This window comes from Prosopis cineraria, unplaced genomic scaffold (assembly GCF_029017545.1).
Source record: "Prosopis cineraria cultivar Desert tree isolate PC_DT_omini unplaced genomic scaffold, ASM2901754v1 PC1, whole genome shotgun sequence".
Lineage (NCBI taxonomy): Eukaryota > Viridiplantae > Streptophyta > Magnoliopsida > Fabales > Fabaceae > Prosopis > Prosopis cineraria.
The window spans coordinates 2,074,185-2,088,858 of record NW_026555332.1 but is presented as its reverse complement, the minus strand read 5'-3'; the positions used below and the strand labels follow the sequence as shown (position 1 = coordinate 2,088,858).

The window sequence follows — 14,674 nt, the reverse complement described above, 5'->3', positions numbered from 1 at the left end:
ATTTATTCACTTGTTTAGATATTAAAAATTGAATTGGAGCTAACTGGAAAATAAATGTGGTTTCATGCACAGTTGGCATATTATGGAAAATTTTAATAAGGATAAGAGATTAGTAATGTGAATGATCTCAATTCACAACAAACATTAAAACTTCAAATATATATAACTGATTTTAAACATTACATACATTGTTCTGCTCTAAAAGAAAAGTGCCATAACCATCCAAAACAAAAATGGAATGGCAGTGGCACAACTATCCATGGTCCCAACTTGCAAGAGACTGCATACAGTGGAAAGCCACTCAGAAATGTATCCAAAACAGACATGAAAATTCAAACAAATCTCTCGCAGCAATAATTTCATTTAGTCAAGGATAACTCAGAAATTCATATCCATATTAATTGCTTCTTGCACCTTAAAACAAAGCTCTCAAAAAGCACTGAATTTCATGTCCATTTCTCCTATCCATTAGCAGTCCCTACCTTGTCTGGAAATTAAGGAACTTGATGCCATATGCAAATACAAAGACAAATAGAACAGCAAAAGCAATATGAGCAACAACAGCTGCTCCAAGGAAACCATATTCATAGCCCATGTGCTTCTCAAGGTAGTCTTTTACTGGTATTGGTGTTGATCCAGGAATCTCTACCACATTATTTTTGTTACCTATTTGGGAAGTCACAAGGCCATATGTAGTCCAAGCTGCAGGGCTTAACCAGTAATATCACCTCCACCATATAGGAATTAGCTGCAAACAAGCACAAGCGGTCACTTATGCTTCACAGTGAAGAAGGTAATAAAGTAAAAGGTGATCTATTTGCAACAAAAAAGTGCATGTTTTTTATTGCGCACAGATGTCCTCCCATTAGAGAAAATTCTGTTTAAGGCATAGTTGGGCACTGAATGTGAAAACTTTGACTCACTCTATCTAACAATTATGACACAATCTTGTGCTTTGGTCAACAAATTAGAGAGAATGGGTAAATTCAGCCTACTTAAGAATTTTTGCATTGATTGGGCAATGGAAGCACTTGATTCATCTTACATGAAAGCAATGGCAAAGCCTAAGGGGAGCCGAGATGAAAATATATATATGATAATTAAAGAAAAGTTAAATATATAATATATATATATATATAAATCACCAACAAAATATAAATATATCAACATATATATTTATATCATTACACATATATAACAATATATATAGTTATTATGTCTATGATAAATGTTTTAGCAATTTCCTTCTCAATATAAATTATCATTAAATTGGTAAAAAATTTATCATCCCTATGAGCATTAAATGATTTAAATATATTATTAGAGTTTAAAGTTTTGTTCAATGTAATAAGCTCTATTACTTGCTTATTGAATTTATTATTTAATTCTTTTAATTGATAATCATAGTAAATAAATATATCAACACATTAATAATGCTCAATTGTCATAAAATCCTTATGTCAATGAGATTGAATTATATTAGACTAAAAATCATTCATATCATAAATTTCAATAGCTTGATTATTTTAAAAAGTAATTTTTTTTAGAAGAACATCTTCACCAACCTCTTAACTTTTAGACAAGTGATTTTATGATAGATATTAAGCACATAATATTCTATATATCTTGCAATGCTTAACAAAGTTTGTTAATAATAATTCTCATAATTTCTTTCATTAAACATAAAATGGCATCAATACTTTAAAAGCATGTATAACATTATCTTGTTAAAAATAAATAGATCCTATGACAATCATATTTTCAAGTTACTGAAATAATTGCTCTATGCATAAGTAAAATATTACATATAAAATTGAAATGAAATTTTCATCTAGTGTTTCACAACTTTTATAATATGTCAATTTATGGAAGCAAAAAATATATAACCTTTATATTTTACTAAGAAAAAATTAAAAATTAGGGGGGTAGGTCCCCCCTCTCTCCACCCTTGAATGAAAGTCCACCTTATCATGATTTTAACAAACAAATATCGTAAAAGTTGATAAATCTATTTATGATTTGTGGACAGAACTATTTGTTTTTAAAAGGAATGTGTAATAAAAATATTATGATAATGGGAGGAATAAAAATTGAATGGTAAGCACTATGATAGTGAAATTGAATAGAATAATCTAGAGATTGTTCAATTGCAAAGATATGCTATTTGGTGAATCATTTACATGTGAACTAATAAAACTAATATATTTGATCGTTGCAATAAAACTAATAAAAATAGTTTTTTCCTCGTGTAAATTCTTGGCTGTAAATATATTTGATCGTTTCTTTGCTATGCATACCTTCCTTGGGATAATGAAACCAGTGAAGAGGTTCCAGAAGGAGAGAAAGAAGGACATAATGATTGCGGCAATTTGAGGGTTGGGTGTGAGAGCTACAGTCATCATCCCATAAAGAGTGAAGTAGACAGAGCACATGAAGAGAAAGTAGTAGAAGAACAAGAACTTGTCAGCTTGCCTGCTGAACCCCATCATGGAGAAAAGTATAAGGCCATACAAAAGCGTTTGGATTGCTACATAAACCATCTCAACTGCTACCTACAGGGAAGTTTTTGCATATTGCATAAATTTCATCAGTGATCTGGATAATCAAAGAGTAAGATCCCATGTATAAAATCACCTTAGCGCTCGAAACTTGAAAGCCAGATCTTGTTTCAATTATATCCTTCCAGAGTTAGTTTAATGATATTATGATCAACGAGAGGAAAATGTTTTATGGAATTGAAATAAAACCTTTTGAATAGTGACGTGATACATTCTGAGGGATTTGCTATTGAAGTCATATAGGACCAAAATGGGGTTTTAGTCAATTCACAACTGATTTTGCCCTCTTCGAAATAAAAGGATCAGCTAAATTTACCTGAGCAAATACATAAGGGATAGCTGCGTACATTCCGGCTGCTCTTTCACGGTAGAAAGCTGTTTTTTCTATAGCAACAACAGGTTGGACAGAGGAAGTGTTATAGGCTCCAAGGAAGAAAATGGCAGAATACATAGCACCCATGAGATTGAACAGATCTTGTTCCTTTTGTCTGCAGACACAATATTTGACCCCAAGTTTTTAATTGTTTCTGATTCATAAGCATGAAATCAATTATCATTGAGGATTTAAGAAATAATTATTGGAAAGCTATACAAATAGAGTCAGCAATCAAGAGTTAATAGGTATTGAAAAAGATACTAGCAACAAGGAGAACTAGTTTACATACATTTTATCACCTTTTTTCCAAAAAATAAGCCCAAACATAACACCGACTATTAATGTTAAGAACAACCGGATGGCATTGTAAGGTGGATTCCTCCAATAGGACAAGTGTTGTTTCCAGAAGCAAGCTTTACTTTGAGTAATGAATGGCTGGGAGTATTTAGTTGAGAAGTAAAGGTCCTTTGCTCCTACTGCTGGTGTGCTTAGCTCTTTGATAAGTTTCCGATTCCTCCTGGGAAACAAGCAAAGAAGGAAATTTTACCTAATTTCTGATGTTAGGAGGGACGCAGTGGCTATTACGTACTGATATAATTCTGACTTGGTGTAAAGTTCTGCGAAGTCTACACCTAGTTGAGGCTCAACTGCCGGAGAAGTGATCTCCAACATCCACATAGCAGGATTATATCCGTCTTTGATCTTAGGAACTGATGGAATGGCCTGCAAAACGGTGCAAGTTAGACCCTTAATCATAAGGGTTTCTCAATTCTTTTTGATTAAAATTCCTTCTTTTGTACCCTAAACTCAAGTAATTCTCAGAGTCTTATCACTATATGGCATGATAAATTCAGTAAATACCAACCAAATTATCATCTATAATTGCGGTGTATTAATTTTTATAATTTCATGTCATTTCATTACATTTTTTTTTTAAATTTTGATATATTTTATTTTAATTGTATATATTTTGGTTGCTTAAATTAGGAAAATGTGTATCTTATTTTAGGTTTGCACACTTGACTTTAATTTAATATTTTTGAGCTTAATTTGTACTATTTTGATTTAATGTTTGATTAAATGTATTTTTGGACTTTTATTGATATTTTTGGAAAGCTTTTGAATGAAGAAATCAAGAGCATAAAAGCTAAATTTTGTTAGTAGCGAAAACAGTGCAAATTTGCCAAAATCGTGATTTTCGTTTACAACTTTTGCTAATATCAGCAAAACGTTCTGTTTTATTTATTTGAAAATGCTTGGGTAGGATGTATATATGTTGTGAGCTCGACCCAAAACACATTCTTCTCACTTTTAGACACATTTGGAGCTCAATTGTGCTAGGGGTTAGGCATTGAAAGAGTTGGGATCAAGAGATTGAAGCTTTAAAGACATTTGGGGTTCATTTTTTTTCTATTCCTTTTCCCTTTTCTCTCTTATAATCTGAAATGTGTCCAAATATTTTATGTATTTGTGATTTGTTGAAGCTTATGAGTAGCTGAATTCTTTATTTTAGAATTATTTGAAACCCTTGTATGAATTAATACTAATTTTTCCTCTCTTTTTATAATTAATGATATATGTGTGTTTATGTTACAATTTTTTTACTTCTAAGTAATTGACCACCATTTAAAAATTGAATTCACTTGATTGATGCTTGAGAGGTTTAGGTTAAGTGTAGAACTTGGGTAAAATAGTGCAAGAACTTGATATTTGCATATTGAATGAATGGTTTTGCTAGTAAGATAGAAATATATTTGCTAGCCTTACATAGCCATATTAGAATTGGCGTCTAAAATTAAGTTTTATTAATTGTAACAAGAGATTGGACAGTTAATTTAGCTAAACACTTGTTTATGATTTGAGAGAGCTTGTTCAAGTATTTTTACAATTTTAAGTTAACACTTATTTTCATTAAAAGCATTTATGAGAGGAGGTAATTTTCGTATTATGAGATATAAAGGGAATAAATAATTCTAGGTTCCATTTTATACTTGAAGTTTGTGAATCAATCTCTTTTCTTTATTTTTTAGTGTTAATTTAATTTGTAAAATTAACTTCACCTAATTATTTTTGACTCAACTTAATTAAATTCACTTAGTCTTTTATTTGGTCATTGTTTTTAAACAAATATCTATGGGGATGATACTTTACTCTCATTATATTACTTGTTATAATCCGTGCACTTGCAGAGCGCAACATGATCCAAACAAATGTATGCATTAATGACAAAATACTAATTTGTGAATTTAGATGGCGCTAAGAAGACATACTCACTTCAAAGTACGCTCTTAACTTCTGAGATTTTTTACCAAGGGGACCACTATACATGACTCGGCCTCCTTCCTTCATCAAAAGCAGCTGCAGGCAAAAGTAGATGAAGCAGGTAAAAGTGGTGATTTTGTAACAGTAGTTAAAATATATGCTTTGCAACCCAAATCTTGGGAAGTCATAGGACAAAACTCTGGGAAAAGTTCCTTGAAGGTTTGACACTAGTTCCTTCCACATGTCATAATTTATCAAAGAGCTTGATAGCAAACACACAAGAACTAAAACCAAGTTTTTTCTTGGGTCATATACCTATTGAAAGAATCAAATATGTCAATGCTTGGTTGATGAATGGTGCAGACAAGAGTTCGCCCTGTATCCACAGTATTTCTAACGGTACGCATAGCAATGGCTGCAGATCTAGCGTCAAGGCCAGATGTTGGCTCATCCATGAAGATTATAGAAGGATTGGCAACCAACTCCACAGCAATGGTGAGTCTCTTTCTTTGCTCAATTGATAAACCATTTATTCCTGGAAGTCCTACTCGGAAGTCCTTCACTGAATGTAGCTCAACCAGCTCCATGACTTCTGTAACAAACATCTGAAATACAGAGAGAAGACTATCTAAGAATAGTTCTGTTGGTAGCAATTGCAACAGTGTTGCTGAGCAGCTACAATATGATCATTAATAATGCACAATGCAGGAATTAATGGTCTAATTTGCACGAAAAAAAAATTGCAGTTTTTTTCTTTTTTTTTGTAGTCACTGATTTAACATGCCATAGTAGTTTAACCTGTCATATTACTTCTACGTGCCTTTAGGCCATATAAACTTTCAGAAATGGCTGCTAGAAGCTAAAGTCTAACATCACTACACCCTTTTTTCCCAAAACATATAAAGATTTGACTAATTATTTATCCTTCATCCATGCATTAAAAACCAAAAAAGATTCTCTGGAAAGAAAAACTTATCTTTAGTGACAGAACTTCCCAAAAACACATGAATTTGGAATTTTTACAAGTTCTGCTTGATGTGACATAAGTGATGATGAAAATTCTCAGTTATGTTTCACCAAGTTATCAAATAAATAGAATGATTTGTTATTGAACCATAACATTTGACTGAACCAAATGCACTATCATTCTACATGCACAATTCCTCCGCAGTAATACACAAGACCTTGCATGCTTACTTTGATAACTACAAGACGAATCCACTCAGTGATAAGTAGTTATGTATTTCTAGCCCTTTCATTCTGGAAATTAATACTTAAGAACATCTCGATGGGACTATGAAAATACAACGTTCAATATGTGCACAAAATGTTCTTGTGGTATGGAATTTAATATGGCCATTGATTTGAATTGTCAAAAAGCTCATCAACTCTGAAGTCGAAGTTTTAGTTCTGTCACAATCTCTAAAAAGCCAACTTATTACAAGCCTACCGGGTCTTTTGCTAAAACTTGATTTTATTCGAGATATTGAGAGGTAGAAAAGATTGAATTCTAGAACACTTTCAGAAGATCAAATACCATGTGAAAAATCATTTAAACTCAAAAGTTAAAACTGTCAAGTGGATGCCCATAACTAGTTTCATTGGAGTCTCTAATTAGGGGGGAAAAGCAATACCTTCTGCTTTTCTCTTTTAATCTCCTTACCATGACGCAGCCAAGCGGAAAAAATAAGAGATTCATAGGCTGTGACGTTTGGAGAATGAATATCATTTTGCTCACAATAACCACAAATCCGAGCAAAAGTTGCTTGGTTCTTTGGGAAACCAGAAAGATTAATGTTTCCTTCAATATAACCACTGGTTTTTCTTCCTGCAAGAACATCCATCAAAGTGGTTTTGCCAGCACCACTTACACCAACTAGTGCAGTTAAAACTCCTGGCCTGAAAGCTCCACTGACATCTCTTAGGAGTTGAAGCCTACTTGCTTCAGTTCCTTGCTTCTTTATTTCCTGTGATGGAAACACTGTTAAATAATATGTTTACATATGGTAATAGAAAACTCCTCATATATTGATTGCATAAAACAGCTAGTTAATTTTCGGTGCTTAGATTCATCAGTGCTTAAATTAAACTTTCTGCATTATTTTCCCATTTGTACTATCTATGATCTAATTGAATTTCAATGACAATTGACAAATTTGGACAGTGAAAAGGTAAATCAAGTAACCAACCTACATGAAATTGCTAGTAGACCGAGAAGCATGGGCACTGATATGTACATGGGCACACCAAAAACATGGCAACACGAGGAGTTTTGAAGTATTTATCGGTAATCTGAGGGGCTGTACTGTATAATGTCTAATGTGAGACGTGAATGCATTTTTTTAAGTTTCTTTTCTTCATAGAAAGCAAACCAAATGGGCAAAAACCAAATATTACTGCATGAATTTGTGATGCCATAAAATAACAATTGGAGAAGATTATTCAACTGAGAGAAGAGAGTATGGTAATTTACATTTGGCTTATCAATATAGTAATTCACGTGATCAAAAGTAAGTGTGAGGGGCCAAAAAGGCAAGACCATTCCCTTCTTAAGTCTTGCACTCTCTTCTGTTTTCTGATTTAAAAAGTCTTGCTTGTTACCTGCAACCATTCCAGTGCCTGTATAATTACCATTATTTGGTAATTAAAGAGGGGACATGTTATAACCACGATGAGTTTAGTTAAATTGAAAATATATCATATTTCAACCAAAAAGAAAAAAAGGAACTTTGAAGCAGCGTTTTGATGCAAAATATGAAAAACTACCATATAATTCCTTTTAACAGTTTATTTGCAAGACAGCCAATGAGCCAAAGGTAAGAGTCACTACCGTCAAATGAATTATTAGTTGAATCTGAGGTATATTGTCTAGTTTTCAATTCCTGTTTCTTGGTGGAGAATGATTCTGTCACACCTGACATTTTGTCATTCTCCTCTGCAATAATAGATTTAGAATCTCCAAATGCTGCAAATTAAATTTTGAAGGAACTTTTGAAATCTATCATTTGTTATTGTTACAGAAACAAATATTACTATGGGGTACTTACGGCTCAAAAATGTCAACGCAGCAATGAAACAAATGTTGAAAATCAGAGAAAAACCTAGCAAAGCACCAATACAGATCCAGTACCAGTATTCTTCAGTGAACATCCCACTGGCCTTAAGAATAGCCTTCCCAACTGTAGGCTCAGGTATTCTAGGGTCGATATTAAGCTGTTAACAACATGTGCAGAAATAAACTACAATTCATGCGATTTTGCCAGGCAAAAACATTTGTCTTCATATTTTAAATGTCTTACAGTGCTCCATCTTTTGTCAAGGAACTCATTGATGGCAACGGCATTTTGCCCATACATCATGGGAAACATATAATAGCCCCATATCATCCATGTTTTGATGTCATCTGTTAAGGCAACAAAAAAGCTTCACAAATTATTCCAGATGATGCCATCTCATGAATTTCAAGAATTATTTCACTTGAAAGTTGAAAGTCACTACTTTCTACTCTCATTGATGTTTTACACGTATTGTAATTGGATATTTGAAAGAGGCTTTTATATCAGGTCAATTACTACTTCCCTCAGAAAGTTAAAAAGTTAAAGCTCATTTCTAGATAACAACAAATAGTAATACCTATTTTCTATCATGAGTTCCCTTTGACCAGTGAAGCAGAAGTAGCAAAGGCACAATATTATGCTGCTTACCTTTGGCAACAATGAATCCACCAAGGACAAAAACAAGCAGGATTGTAAAGGTACTAAGAGCATTTGCCACAATCTGTGTTCTGGAAATTGCAGCAATGAAGCGGAAAAGGGATAAACCCATTTGATTCACACAAAAGAATGCCAAGAACTGATGAAACAACCTGCGTCCAATTTTTTAGATTCATATCAACAATTGCAGTTTGAAATTCAATAATACAAAATAATTAAAGAATATGTTTCAACTCAATTTTATGTGATTGAAGTTGAAGGACCAGTTTGCATTAATGGCTCTTGACAACTTAGCCCTCATCAATTGCGGTCTGCAAATCAAAAACAAAAAAGGGGAAAAAAGTATGCTTCCACTCAAATCTATGTGGTTGAAGTTTTTATTGGTGTCAAGCTCAAGGATTAGTTGGCATGGATGGATCTCTTGACAGCTAAACATGGATTTTCTTAAGTAGAGTGTTGGTGAAGTTTAACAAAGTAATGGCACTATATGCTTACCTTTTCTATATATGCTAGACAAAATTTATATTAACACTTTGCGTTCATCTTATAAACTTCACATAATTTTGAACTTCAAAGATCTAGATCACTTGATAACTTGGTCATAAAAGATTCATCCGTACCTACTGGCCGCAGGAGCAAATCCGATGGGGTAATAAGTAAGGATGACCCATAATGCTGACTCCAACATAGAAAGAGGGATTCCAAGGACCCATATGGGCATTGCAAAAGACCATGAAGGGTAAAACAAGAAATCTCTTTGCTTAAAAAAAAAACAGGAAGCCTGAAAACGTTGAGTGAAAGCTCTGTCATTCCATTGAACATGACATTGATAAGACTGAAGAACAGAGCACCAAAGAATTTTGTCCCGTCTTCGAGTTGGCCATACTTCATTTCTGTTCTGAGAAACACTGTTGAGGCTATCAAAGACATGATTATAAACTGAACAGCCCTAAATATATATATGAATGAATTTCGCTTCATCAATAGCCATGCTCTAGCAAAGCATGCCTTGAACAGTTCGCATCTTGAAATCCCGTACTTTTCTATCACCAATGCATTTGGATGAGTTTTAATTCGATCATAAGGAATTTGAAGCTCTCCACAAAGTTTCTGACCAATAAGTACTTGTTGGAGTGATCTACAAATTCAGGCACACTAACATATTGGTAAGGTTTGTCCCTTCTAAACCAATATTGCTCTTGGTCCTTTCTAGAAGTAACTTCTTGTAAAAAGTCCGCAATTCCCTTTCTTTCAGGGCATTTGAATCCCAAACTCTCAAAAAATTCAAGAACATTCTCTCGTGGACCTTGATAGACTATCTGACCTTCTGAAAGTAATATTATGTCATCAAAAAGGTCAAAAACTTCTGGTGCAGGTTGCAGAAGAGACATTATCATTGTAAAATCCATGACATGGACCATTTGTCTCATGAACTTGACAATTTGGAAGGTTGTAGAACTGTCCACGCCAGTCGAGATTTCATCCATGAAGAAAGCTTTTGCAGGCCCTACCAGAATCTCACCTGTAGGTTAGAACTTACTCTTTAAATGGAAGTCTGCAAAATGTGCCTTTTAAATGTTTTTAACCTATTGAAAATGTTGTCTTTCACCTAAACCTAAATTATATGTTCCGTGTAGGATATGCCATTGCCAAAATCATGTATTACCAAAAAATTGATAGAACTTCAAAAGATAAATGATAAAACCAGAACAAATAATGATTATGGAAAAATTGACATGAAGCTTTTGCCACTCAGATTTTTATTGTTCCAATTTTGTCTTTCATAACTTCAAGTGCTGCCAATGTTTTTACTAGACCTAACTCAGTGAGGACACCAGTAGTGAAATTATTTGATGGGTCATGGCGCCATGCTATGCATCTAGACTATTTCATCAAAAATAAAAAAGAAAACTATAACTTTTGGTCCTTGAATTCTTTTTAAATTATAGATTCGTTTTCTAATCATTAAATTTGAACAAACTCAGTACCTATAATTTTTTAACTCAAAACAATTCAATTCTTATAGTTTTTTTGACTCAGTACAACATAATTTCTATAATTCCTTAACTCAATAAACCATAAAAATTGAATTATATTGAGTTAAAGTAGAGAATAGAAAGTTTAGGTATTAAAAATTATATTATCCCAAAAAGAAGATACTCATAAAATCATCACTAAGAAGAATACTAATGACATTTTGAAATAAAAATGAAACTCAAGGGACCAAAGGAAATTTAATGCAAAATTAAGGAATCAAAAATATATTAGATTAACTTTTTCTCATACCAGTTGTTAGGTTCTTCTTTTCTCCGCCAGATATGCCCCTTCTCATCTGATCTCCCACCAAGGTATCAGCACAATTTTCCAACCCTAGGATCTGAGTCCATTTTCTTTATATGTTAGAGAAGCAAGGTATTTAGACTACTGGCTAAAAAGAATAGAAATAAATAAAAGCAGTAAACCTTGAGAATATAATCTGGAACAAGGCTTGTTTCTTGGCCAGCTATGGCAGTGGCTTTCATGAAAGCATCTATCTCAGGTTCAGGTTTGATTCCAGCTTGCTTTTCTCGTTCTAACAATTGCAGCAGCAGATCATACCTTGTTCCAACTCCTAAACAACGTCCCGAAAAGTCCAGAGTTTCTCTAACTGTCATTCCTCCATACTGAAGATCATGCTGACTAATATAAGCACATACTCTTTGAGGCACAAACTCTGAAAGTTCATGACCACAATAAGTGATTTTCCTGATACCTGATAATTGATCATCATGAACAATCCAGAGTTTAAACTAGACATACAGGTATTTAAGTCAATGAAACCCAAATTTGACAATTAACCAGTTTTGTAAAAGCCACAATATGTGATTTTGGTTTTTCTTTTTAGAGTTGAATGGCATGATATGATGCATTGTTAAAAGTATTGGATGACCAATCATATGCACCAATGCACATTCTTAAACACAATCTGGTAGAGTTTAAAATTCATGGGGGAATGACATCAAAGGACCAAAAAATTGAAGTAATTCATTAAACATAAACAAGAATCAAAAGATTTGGAAATCCAAAATAAGGATAAGAGATCCTTTATTGAATTAGTCTAAATATTTGCTACTCTCATTCCATGATTCACAGCCATCAAAACAAAAAATTGCAACAAAAATTCACTAATTTGTAAAGGAAAAACTTGTCAAATATATCACCATTTTCAGTGATTTGCTACTCACATACTTGTATCTGCAACCCTCAAAACAAAACTTTGCAAGTAAGATTCATTAATTTGAAAAGCAAAACGATTTTCAAGTGATGATATATTTGACAATTTTTTTTTTTTTACAAATTAGCAAATCTCACTTACAAATTTTGTTTTGAGTAGCAAATTTTTAAACCAATTCACTAGAAGACCTTTGGTCCATATTTCGGGTTTTCAAATCTTTTAGTTCTTTGATGTCATTCCCCCAAAATTCTTAGTAAATTTCCGCTATGTTTTACAAAGTCTGAACAGTAAAAAATTCAACTTCTAAAATCAGTCCCAATTGGAATCTCGAATTCATCATTCAAACCAAAAAGAACTAATTGAGATTAAGAAAGAGCATGATCAACCCTTAAATCCTTGTCCAATTTAGCTGCATGTGCCTGAAGCAGTGTAGTTTTTCCCGATCCTGGAGGCCCCAAAATTAAAGTCATTCTAGAAAGTGTAATAGAAGGTGAAGGTCAGCAAAATACCAAAAATAATACATTATTAATTCATTAAATTTATTATTTTTTCTTTTTCTAGGGGAATATTTATTATATAGTTTTTCCCTAGAATTCTCTTCTCCAAATAAAAACGTGGCTGAAAGTTGCATAAATTGAACTGATATGAAGAATTTTGAGAGTGACACAATGGAAATGACATCTTAATAAGCACCTTGAAGGCTTAAGGTTCCACTGACATGTTGGAGTATGTTGACAATCCTTTTCTTAGATGGGAAAAGCTTAATTGATCCAAGAACTCCCTGGTTTATCACGGACAAGAAGAAGAAAAAGAGACAACTTTAACAGTATATTTGAAGGCAAAAAAATGGAATTTAAGGTGATGATAATATGAATAAAAAAATTATTATAGAATAAATAATATATAAAAAAATTTGCAAATCTTGATTTGATTAAAAGCAAGCACCTTAAATATATAAACTAACTACCTATGTTTTATGCTTAAATAATAGCTCTAAATTTAGTCAATATGAAAAAAATAGGCAAAAAATATTATGTAAATCCACAGATATTGATGAACTACGATTCAGTATTAATGCATAAAAAATAACTCAAAAAAGCATAAAAAATAAAATACCTCAACTGCATTCATGGTAGAATTCAGGAGTGTTGGGAGCGCCCTGTTTCCAATATATGCATCTCCTTCTACATTCAAATGCTCAAATCAAACTTCAACCTTTGGAATTTCTATTCCCACCCTATTAACATTTCAGAAAAAAATTAATTCAACAGCAGAAAATTAAATTTTTTTTATTACCTTCTCTTCTTTATTTATCGGACCCACCTAATGAGGTAAGATTTGTTATTGTTTTCTGCTTTATTAATGATTGTCAAGTCTAATTGAAAAGGAGAATACCGGTAGAGGTTTGTAGAGCATATTCTTCAAGAAGTGAATTTAAATGTTACCTTATGGTATATTGTGTTCCATAAAAAAAAAAAAAAAAAAAAAAAAAAAAAAAAAAAAACTATCTCCATCCCTAACCGTAAGACATAATTTACCCAATCACAGATACCAAGAGAACTGTTTAGTTGACGTCTTAAAATTTTTTCCTTCTTTCCAGTTTTGCCCTCAACTAAATGTCATCATTTTCTCAATGTCAAATACCTTCAAAACTTAAATTCTCAATCTTGTTAATAATTTATTAGCAGCATTTATAAAAGTTTTTTATAATCATAGAAACTGCAACCCTAAGTGCATGTTTGATATACAGAAAAGTGTTATTTTGAAAAGGAAAAGGGAAATGTATGTAGAAAAAAATGGGACAAGTGCATCTCTCGTTTCCTTTCTAAAAAGTACTTTTTTATCTACCAAACGGTGCGCGAAAATTCTGCCGACAAAATGAGTAGTAAAGAGATGAAGAGATGACTTACTTATCAATCCTGTCCCTTAGGCTACGCAAAAACTTGTCATGATCTTGCTCAGCATTCTTCAGAACAGTGTCCAAGAGAAGCTTCTTTTCCTGCAGGCCAAGCCTGGTGACATTAATCTCTTCATAGTTATCACTCTTCTTCTTCATCCCTGTCTTCATCAAACTAGGAGAATATATTAATGGAAGTTTCAGAATCTCACAGAACCTATCAAACTATACTGATATTGTTGGTTTATATCTGATTCCTATAAGCAAGCATGAAGGAAAATCCTTATGTGGGTAAGTAATTAGTAATGCAGGTCTCACAACAAATAACAAGACTTATAATAGAAGATTTGTGACTCTACATATATACAAACAAGGCTTTGTGAGAACATGGAAATGGTCAAAAGAACATGAGGGTATCAGTATGCAGAGAGAAAAGGCCAAAAACAAAGAAGAAGAAAGAACGTTGATTTATGGGGGAATCAGTAAATACAGAGAAAAAAGCAAGAGAAAGAAATAAAGATTGTTGATTTTCATCACAGTACAATGTACTTGAAAGATGATCTTTCCAAGAACATCACTTCGGCAGTATACAAGAACATTATCTTATTGAATTGAAGGTGTTATAAAAGCTTGTGAGTATTATAAGTATAGGGT

The 14,674-nt window shown here is 32.8% G+C and overlaps 1 pseudogene; it reads right to left on the bottom strand.

Annotated features, from left to right (window-relative positions):
* Positions 1–131: 131 nt before the first annotated feature.
* LOC129319768 (pleiotropic drug resistance protein 2-like) lies at positions 132–14,179 on the bottom strand (annotated as a pseudogene).
* Between the last annotated feature and the right edge of the window lie 495 nt (positions 14,180–14,674).